Raw genomic sequence first — 9343 nt, 5'->3', positions numbered from 1 at the left:
ACACAAAGGTAACGGTGTTAACGGTGTCAGCAGGAGTGGATCACAGAGGTAACGGTGTCAGCAGGAATGGATCACAAAGGTAACGGTGTCAGCACGAATGGTTCACAAAGGTAACGGTGTCAGCAGGAATGGAACACAAAGGTAACGGTGTCAGCAGGAATGGTTCACAAAGGTAACGGTGTTAACGGTGTCAGCAGGAATGGGGTACAAAGGTAACAGTGTCAGCAGGAATGGAGCACAAAGGTAACAGTGTCAGCAGGAATGGGGCACAAAGGTAATGGTGTCAGCAGGAATGGGGCACAAAGGTAACGGTGTTAACAGTGTCAGTAGGAATGGATCACAGAGGTAACGGTGTCAGCAGGAATGGAACACAAAGGTAACGGTATCAGCAGGAATGGTTCACAAAGGTAACGGTGTTAACGGTGTCAGCAGGAATGGGGTACAAAGGTAACAGTGTCAGCAGGAATGGAGCACAAAGGTAACAGTGTCAGCAGGAATGGGGCACAAAGGTAACGGTGTTAACAGTGTCAGTAGGAATGGATCACAGAGGTAACGGTGTCAGCAGGAATGGTTTACAAAGGTACTGGTGTCAGCAGGAATGGGGCACAAAGGTAACGGTGTCAGCAGGAATGGATCACAAAGGTAACGGTGTCAGCACGAATGGTTCACAAAGGTAACGGTGTCAGCAGGAATGGAACACAAAGGTAACGGTGTCAGCAGGAATGGTTCACAAAGGTAACGGTGTTAACGGTGTCAGCAGGAATGGGGTACAAAGGTAACAGTGTCAGCAGGAATGGAGCACAAAGGTAACAGTGTCAGCAGGAATGGGGCACAAAGGTAACGGTGTCAGCAGGAATGGGGCACAAAGGTAACGGTGTTAACAGTGTCAGTAGGAATGGATCACAGAGGTAACGGTGTCAGCAGGAATGGTTCACAAAGGTAACGGTGTTAACGGTGTCAGCAGGAATGGGGTACAAAGGTAACAGTGTCAGCAGGAATGGAGCACAAAGGTAACAGTGTCAGCAGGAATGGGGCACAAAGGTAACGGTGTCAGCAGGAATGGGGCACAAAGGTAACGGTGTTAACAGTGTCAGTAGGAATGGATCACAGAGGTAACGGTGTCAGCAGGAATGGAACACAAAGGTAACGGTATCAGCAGGAATGGTTCACAAAGGTAACGGTGTTAACGGTGTCAGCAGGAATGGGGTACAAAGGTAACAGTGTCAGCAGGAATGGAGCACAAAGGTAACAGTGTCAGCAGGAATGGGGCACAAAGGTAACGGTGTCAGCAGGAATGGGCCACAAAGGTAACGGTGTTAACAGTGTCAGTAGGAATGGATCACAGAGGTAACGGTGTCAGCAGGAATGGTTTACAAAGGTACTGGTGTCAGCAGGAATGGGGCACAAAGGTAACGGTGTCAGCAGGAAATGGGCACAAAGGTAACGGTGTTAAAGGTGTCAGCAGGATTGGAGCACAGAGGTAACGGTGTCAGCAGGAATGGAGCACAAAGGTAACGGTGTCAGCCGGAATGGGAACCGAAGGTAACGGTGTTAACGGTGTCAGCAGGAGTGGATCACAGAGGTAACGGTGTCAGCAGGAATGGATCACAAAGGTAACGGTGTCAGCACGAATGGTTCACAAAGGTAACGGTGTCAGCAGGAATGGTTCACAAAGGTAACGGTGTCAGCAGGAATGGTTCACAAAGGTAACGGTGTTAACGGTGTCAGCAGGAATGGGGTACAAAGGTAACGGTGTCAGCAGGAATGGAGCACAAAGGTAACAGTGTTAACGGTGTTAGCAGGAATGGGGCACAAAGGTAACGGTGTCAGCAGGAATGGTTCACAAAGGTAACGGTGTTAACGGTGTCAGCAGGAATGGATCACAAAGGTAACGGTGTCAGCAGGAATGGGACACAAAGGTAACAGTGTTAACGGTGTTAGCAGGAATGGGGCACAAAGGTAACGGTGTTAACGGTATCAGCAGGAATGGGGCACAAAGGTAACAGTGTTAACGGTGTCAGCAGGAATGGATAACGAAGGTAACGGTGTCAGCAGGAATGGTTCACAAAGGTAATGGTGTTAATGGTGTCAGCAGGGATGGATCACAAAGGTAACGGTGTCAGCAGGGATGGATCACAAAGGTAACGGTGTCAGCAGGAATGGGGCACAAAGGTAACGGTGTTAACGGCGTCAGCAGGAATGGTTCACAAAGGTAACGGTGTCAGCAGGAATGGTTCACAAAGGTAACGGTGTCAGCAGGAATGGGGCACAAAGGTAACGGTGTTAACGGCGTCAGCAGGGATGGGTCACAAAGGTAACGGTGTTAACGGTGTCAGCAGGAATGGGGCACAAAGGTAACGGTGGCAGCAGGAATGGGGCACAAAGGTAATGGTGAGCTCAGCTGTATGTGAGGCTGCTTTTTGATGATGATAATATGGATACTTATATAGCGTGTATGACAGTTTGGTTTATTTACTCCGGTATGTAGGCGTCCATACTCCGTTTTCAGGGTGGGTATGTTGGGTATGTTCTTGTTTCCATAATCCGCCGAACGCTGACATGGATTACATGATCTTTAACGTGCGTATTTTATCTTCTGCGTGCGTGTTGACACGAAGGGGGTTCAGGCACAAGCAGGTCTGTGCATATGTTGACCCAGGAGAAAATATCCACCTTTTACCTACCAGGCGCCGTTACCGAGATTCGAACACACTGTTTTCAGCCTGACTGTCCCGAAAGGTTGGTGTGTGACACTGTTTTCAGTCTGACTGTCCCGAAAGGTTGGTGTGTGACACTGTTTTCAGCCTGACTGTCCTGAAAGGTGTGTGACACAGTGTATTCAGCCTGACTGTCCTGAAAGGTTGGTGTGTGACACTGTTTTCAGTCTGACTGTCCTGAAAAGTGTGTGACACACTGTTTTCAGCCTGACTGTCCTGAAGGGTTGGTGTGTGACACACTGTTTTCAGCCTGACTGTCCCGAAGGGTTGGTGTGTGACACTGTTTTCAGTCTGACTGTCCTGAAAAGTGTGTGACACACTGTTTTCAGCCTGACTGTCCTGAAGGGTTGGTGTGTGACACACTGTTTTCAGCCTGACTGTCCCGAAGGGTTGGTGTGTGACACACTGTTTTCAGCCTGACTGTCCTGAAAGGTTGGTGTGTGACACACTGTTTTCAGCCTGACTGTCCCGAAGGGTTGGTGTGTGACACACTGTTTTCAGTCTGACTTCCTGAAAGGTTGGTGTGTGACACACTGTTTTCAGCCTGACTGTCCTGAAAGGTGTAGTGACACACTGTTTTCAATTTCATTAACAATTTGTACTGTTGGGGCGTGGGGGTGGGAGTGTAAAGGGATGTTGAATATTACGTAGAATACTGCTTGTCCGGCCATTGCTGTTTGCCAGTTTAGGTCTGAACATTAATCTCATATCATCTTTGTTCCTGAAAATCCCAAAAGACATTTTGACTCGTGTCTGATTAAGACAACACCGTCCATAGCCGGTGGCTGTAAAGTGAATTTCTAACCAAAAAATGTTCTTCTATGCGTTCATTCGGCTGCGAATCTATGCTGCAAGCAGACATGTAGACTGAGCCAAGCTTGTGAAATCACGTCTAATTCCATTATGTGGGCTGCTCAGTGTTTAATACCCTGGCGGTGTGTATGCCAACAAACAGTTGTGTGTGAACTACCCGACAAGCGATCATGAGGAAAGTGTGGATTAAATCTGTGTCGGGCCAAAAACCTCATTGTTGTCGCCTCGCCGCTCAAGGGCCTGCAGGAGATTTGGGCCTGCTCTGGTTTTGGTTCCAATCTTGTGGGATTACCACTAGAGCGTGGGGAGATTGAGAGGATTGGAAGGTCTCACACATGTTTAGACTCTCTCTTTCCCCCACCGCCTTCCTCCCAAACACACACATACTAGTATATATATATATATATATATATAGAGAGAGAGAGAGAGAGAGAGAGAGAGAGAGAGAGTCAATGCGAATGGACCATGTCATAAATATTACACATGTGACTAGCAGCCCCCCCCCTTCCCCCCACTCTCACACCCCCTTCCCAAACCTCAGTGCGTTCCTCAGTGGGACAACAAAAGTCTCAATCGCATGAGCAGGGAAAATGGGTTTTCCCCCTTTCCCTTCTATTATATCCCTTTCCTGATTTGGTTTCAGTTGCTTAAATCTCACATCTGCCCCCCCCCTCCCACTCCCCATACACACACACACCCCACCCCGGCACCCCCTAGTCAGGATAAAATAGCTAATTATGTTTTTTTCAAAGGTACAGTTGACTGTTTTTCTATGACATCTGGAGGGTCTGTACAGAGCTTATCCATGTAAGCTGATTTGGGAAAGGGAGACATGTTTCGAGACTGGCTGAAAAAAAAAAAAAAAATGACGTGACACCACTACCGTTCTTTGTACTGTCGCCATGTGGCTGCATTTCGGACACTTTTATTTTTTTAATTTATGAAAGGGGCAATGAGAGGGCATCAGGCAAGACTCTTTTTATGACCGCTCGCCTGAAATCTTTTCAAAATCATCGTGTTATATAAGTATAATCATTCATTTTGGGCATTTGGGAAGGGGGCAGCTTTCAGAGAAAGGAAAAGGTAGAAAGGTGAAGGTTTTTGTATAACCGAATTACCGCCCTTCGGTAGCGCGGCAGACGACAACTTGCGAAGTGCAATGAAAAGTGAATGCCTGGGAACAAAAAACTAAAGTTTATAAAAACCTTTTGGGTGGTAGTTGAATCCTCTCTGTTTTTACACGACGTTTCGGACCATAGGCCCGTTGTTAAGTGAAGAGAAGAGGACAGTGTGACACTGTTTTCAGCCTGACTGTCCCGAAAGGTTGGTGTGTGACACACTGTTTTCAGTCTGACTGTCCTCTTCTCTTCACTTGACAACCGGCCTATCGTCCGAAACGTCGTGTAAAAACAAAGAGGATTCAAATACCACCCAAAAGGTTTTTATAAACTTTAGTTTTTTTGTCTTTGAAGAATCGTGCAGTCATTTTTGTCTTCTTCCCTGGAAAAACAAGTTCACTGCACACTGGGTTAAAGAAAGTGAAGACTGAGAGGTAATGTCCACAGAAGGAACATCTGTGTCAGTTCTACATACAAGCAGAACAATTCATTGAACGACTCAGGGAAATTGAGGGCATGGAGGGGGCATGGACAGTTTTGTTTCAGTTTCACTTTCAAGATGTCAAAGCGTACATACTGATCCATGAAGTGATGTACGCTACATCACATCAGCATTACATAAAAAAAGATTATAATATATATATAAAAACAAAGAAAATTAAAAGATTGCCTCGGAATAAACCCAACGCTCAAGGTCAGGCATTATATATATAAAAAAAAGGAATGAAATAATGGAACAGTAGAAAACTGACTGGCTGACAGATTATTGATAATTTTAACAGTGGAAACACACCCACAACATGTTGACATAAGCTGCGGATGTCAGACAGCAGTGGAAACACACCCACAACATGTTGACATTAGCTGCGGATGTCAGACAGCAGTGGAAACACACCCACAACATGTTGACATAAGCTACGGATGTCAGACAGCAGTGGAAACACATCCACAACATGTTGACATTAGCTGTGGATGTCAGACAGCAGTGGCAAGTTCAGAGCCCCTCGTTACATTAATTCATTCCAACACACAAAGCATGTAACACACTCACTACCCCCCCCCCCCTTCCCCCCCCTCCTAATTTCACCAGCAGGGGAGTGCCTGGGTGCAGACATTTTGAGCGCATGTGGGATTGGGTGGCTGAGCACTGCATGCGTGTGGGTGGCGGGGTGCGGAGGAGGGGTGTGGGCCGAGGTGCACGTTAGCGTTACTGTGTGTACTTTCTTAATTCTTCTTTTCTTAATTTACTGGATTGCATGGAGGAAGGTGGCTGAATGGTCAAGACGCTCATCTGCCAATACAGAGTCCGCAAGGGTGTGGAAGTTTGACTGGAAAATTGAACTGAGCGTCTTGTCTTTCGGATGAGATGATAAACCGAGGTCCCATGTGCAGCACGCACTTGGCGCACTGCGAAAAGACCCACGGCAACGAGAGTGTTGTCCTCTGAAGAAATCCACATTGGTACACAAATACATATGCATGCACTCAAGGCTTGACAGGAGCGTTGGGTTTTGCTGCTGGTAAGGCATCTGTCTTGCAGATGTGGTGTAGCGTATGTAGATTTGACCGAACGCAGTGATGCCTCCTTCAGAAACTGAAATATATCTTAATGTTAATTCACCAAACTGATTGGCGTGGTATACGTTGTGGTTTGTGTGTGTGTGTGTGAGCGCACGCGTCAATGGCATCTCCCCTGTTGTCCTGGTCAATGGCCCCTGTTGTCCTGGTCAACAGCCCCTGTTGTCCTGGTCAATGGCCCCTGTTGTCCTGGTCCCTGACAGCTTGTACTGTGTTCCTGCCTGTTTCACTGACACAGCCTGTACTGTGTTCCTGCTGGTTTCACTGACAACTTGTACTGTGTTCCTGCCTGTTTCACTGACACAGCTTGTACTGTGTTCCTGCCTGTTTCACTGACACAGCCTGTACTGTGTTCCTGCTGCCTGTTTCACTGACACAGCTTGTACTGTGTTCCTGCCTGTTTCACTGACACAGCTTGTACTGTGTTCCTGCCTGTTTCATTGACACAGCCTGTACTGTGTTCCTGCTGCCTGTTTCACTGACACAGCTTGTACTGTGTTCCTGCCTGTTTCACTGACACAGCTTGTACTGTGTTCCTGCCTGTTTCATTGACACAGCCTGTACTGTGTTCCTGCTGCCTGTTTCACTGACACAGCTTGTACTGTGTTCCTGCCTGTTTCACTGACACAGCTTGTACTGTGTTCCTGCCTGTTTCACTGACACAGCCTGTACTGTGTTCCTGCTGCCTGTTTCACTGACACAGCTTGTACTGTGTTCCTGCCTGTTTCACTGACACAGCCTGTACTGTGTTCCTGCCTGTTTCACTGACACAGCTTGTACTGTGTTCCTGTCTGTTTCATTGACACAGCCTGTACTGTGTTCCTGCTGCCTGTTTCACTGACACAGCTTGTACTGTGTTCCTGCCTGTTTCACTGACACAGCCTGTACTGTGTTCCTGCCTGTTTCACTGACACAGCTGGTACTGTGTTCCTGCCTGTTTCATTGACACAGCCTGTACTGTGTTCCTGCTGCCTGTTTCACTGACACAGCTTGTACTGTGTTCCTGCCTGTTTCATTGACACAGCCTGTACTGTGTTCCTGCTGCCTGTTTCACTGACACAGCTTGTACTGTGTTCCTGCCTGTTTCACTGACACAGCTTGTACTGTGTTCCTGCTGCCTGTTTCACTGACACAGCTTGTACTGTGTTCCTGCCTGTTTCATTGACACAGCCTGTACTGTGTTCCTGCTGCCTGTTTCACTGACACAGCTTGTACTGTGTTCCTGCCAGTTTCACTGACACAGCTTGTACTGTGTTCCTGCCTGTTTCATTGACACAGCCTGTACTGTGTTCCTGCTGCCTGTTTCACTGACACAGCTTGTACTGTGTTCCTGCCTGTTTCACTGACACAGCTTGTACTGTGTTCCTGCCTGTTTCACTGACACAGCCTGTACTGTGTTCCTGCTGCCTGTTTCACTGACACAGCTTGTACTGTGTTCCTGCCTGTTTCACTGACACAGCCTGTACTGTGTTCCTGCCTGTTTCACTGACACAGCTTGTACTGTGTTCCTGCCTGTTTCATTGACACAGCCTGTACTGTGTTCCTGCTGCCTGTTTCACCGACACAGCTTGTACTGTGTTCCTGCCTGTTTCATTGACACAGCCTGTACTGTGTTCCTGCTGCCTGTTTCACTGACACAGCTTGTACTGTGTTCCTGCTGCCTGTTTCATGACACAGCCTGTACTGTGTTCCTGCCTGTTTTTGTTGTGGTGAGTGGTGATATTCTTTCAGGTTGACCTTGCTGTAGCATTGAGGTGTTTCAATCACATATTTTGTTTTGTCCTATCACAGGTGTTTCAGTCACATATTTTGTTTTACCATATAAGAGAGGAGTGCAGCTCTGCTTTACCTGAGAGAAAAGATGTGTAAGGTATGTGGAAGTCTGATAACTTTTCAATCTGTACTTGTGCATGCCAACATGCTTGTGCATGACCAGATATGTATGTGCATGTGGGTTGGTGTGTATATGTTTGGATGCATAAGGAAAGAGAGAGATAGACAGATCACTAACAGGAGATTCTTGATCAAATTTGTATTGCATTAATCAAATACTTGATCTTAGATTTACCATGTTATCTGGGACTCTCAGGCTCAAAGAGATGCAGCAAAAGATCATTGAGATGACCTTGTTCTTTCTTACAGTCAGTGTGACTGACACACCATAGCTCTGTGATCTGAATACTTCACTCTTTCATCAAACACAGTGTGACTGACACACCATAGCTCTGTGTTCTGAATACATCACTCTTTCATCAAACAGTGTGACTGACACACCATAGCTCTGTGTTCTGAATACATCACTCATCAAACAGTGTGACTGACACACCATAGCTCTGTGTTGTGTATACATCACTCTTTCATCAAACAGTGTGACTGACACACCATAGCTCTGTGTTCTGTATACATCACTCTTTCACCAAACACAGTGTGACTGACGCACCATAGCTCTGTGATCTGCATACATTACTCTTTCACCAAACACAGTGTGACTGACGCACCATAGCTCTGTGTTCTGTATACATCACTCTTTCATCAAACAGTGTGACTGACACACCATAGCTCTGTGATCTGCATACATTACTCTTTCACCAAACACAGTGTGACTGACGCACCATAGCTCTGTGTTCTGTATACATCACTCTTTCATCAAACAGTGTGACTGACACACCATAGCTCTGTGTTCTGTATACATCACTCTTTCACCAAACACAGTGTGACTGACACATCATAGCTCTGTGATCTGCATACATTACTCTTTCACCAAACACAGTGTGACTGACACACCATAGCTCTGTGTTGTGTATACATCACTCTTTCATCAAACAATGCGACTGACACACCATAGCTCTGTGTTCTGAATACGTCACTCTTTCATCAAACAGTGTGACTGACACACCATAGCTCTGTGTTCTGAATACATCACTCTTTCATCAAACAGTGTGACTGACACACCATAGCTCTGTGTTCTGCATACATCACTCTTTCATCAGACACAGTGTGACTGACACAACATAGCTCTGTGTTGTGTATACATCACTCTTTCATCAAACACAGTGTGACTGACACACTATAGCTCTGTGTTCTGAATACATCACTCTTTCATCAAACACAGTGTGA

The sequence above is a fragment of the Babylonia areolata genome, chromosome 8, assembly GCF_041734735.1.
Source record: "Babylonia areolata isolate BAREFJ2019XMU chromosome 8, ASM4173473v1, whole genome shotgun sequence".
Taxonomy (NCBI): domain Eukaryota; kingdom Metazoa; phylum Mollusca; class Gastropoda; order Neogastropoda; family Buccinidae; genus Babylonia; species Babylonia areolata.
The sequence above is the reverse complement of the archived record's forward strand: the minus strand, read 5'-3'. Positions refer to the sequence as shown.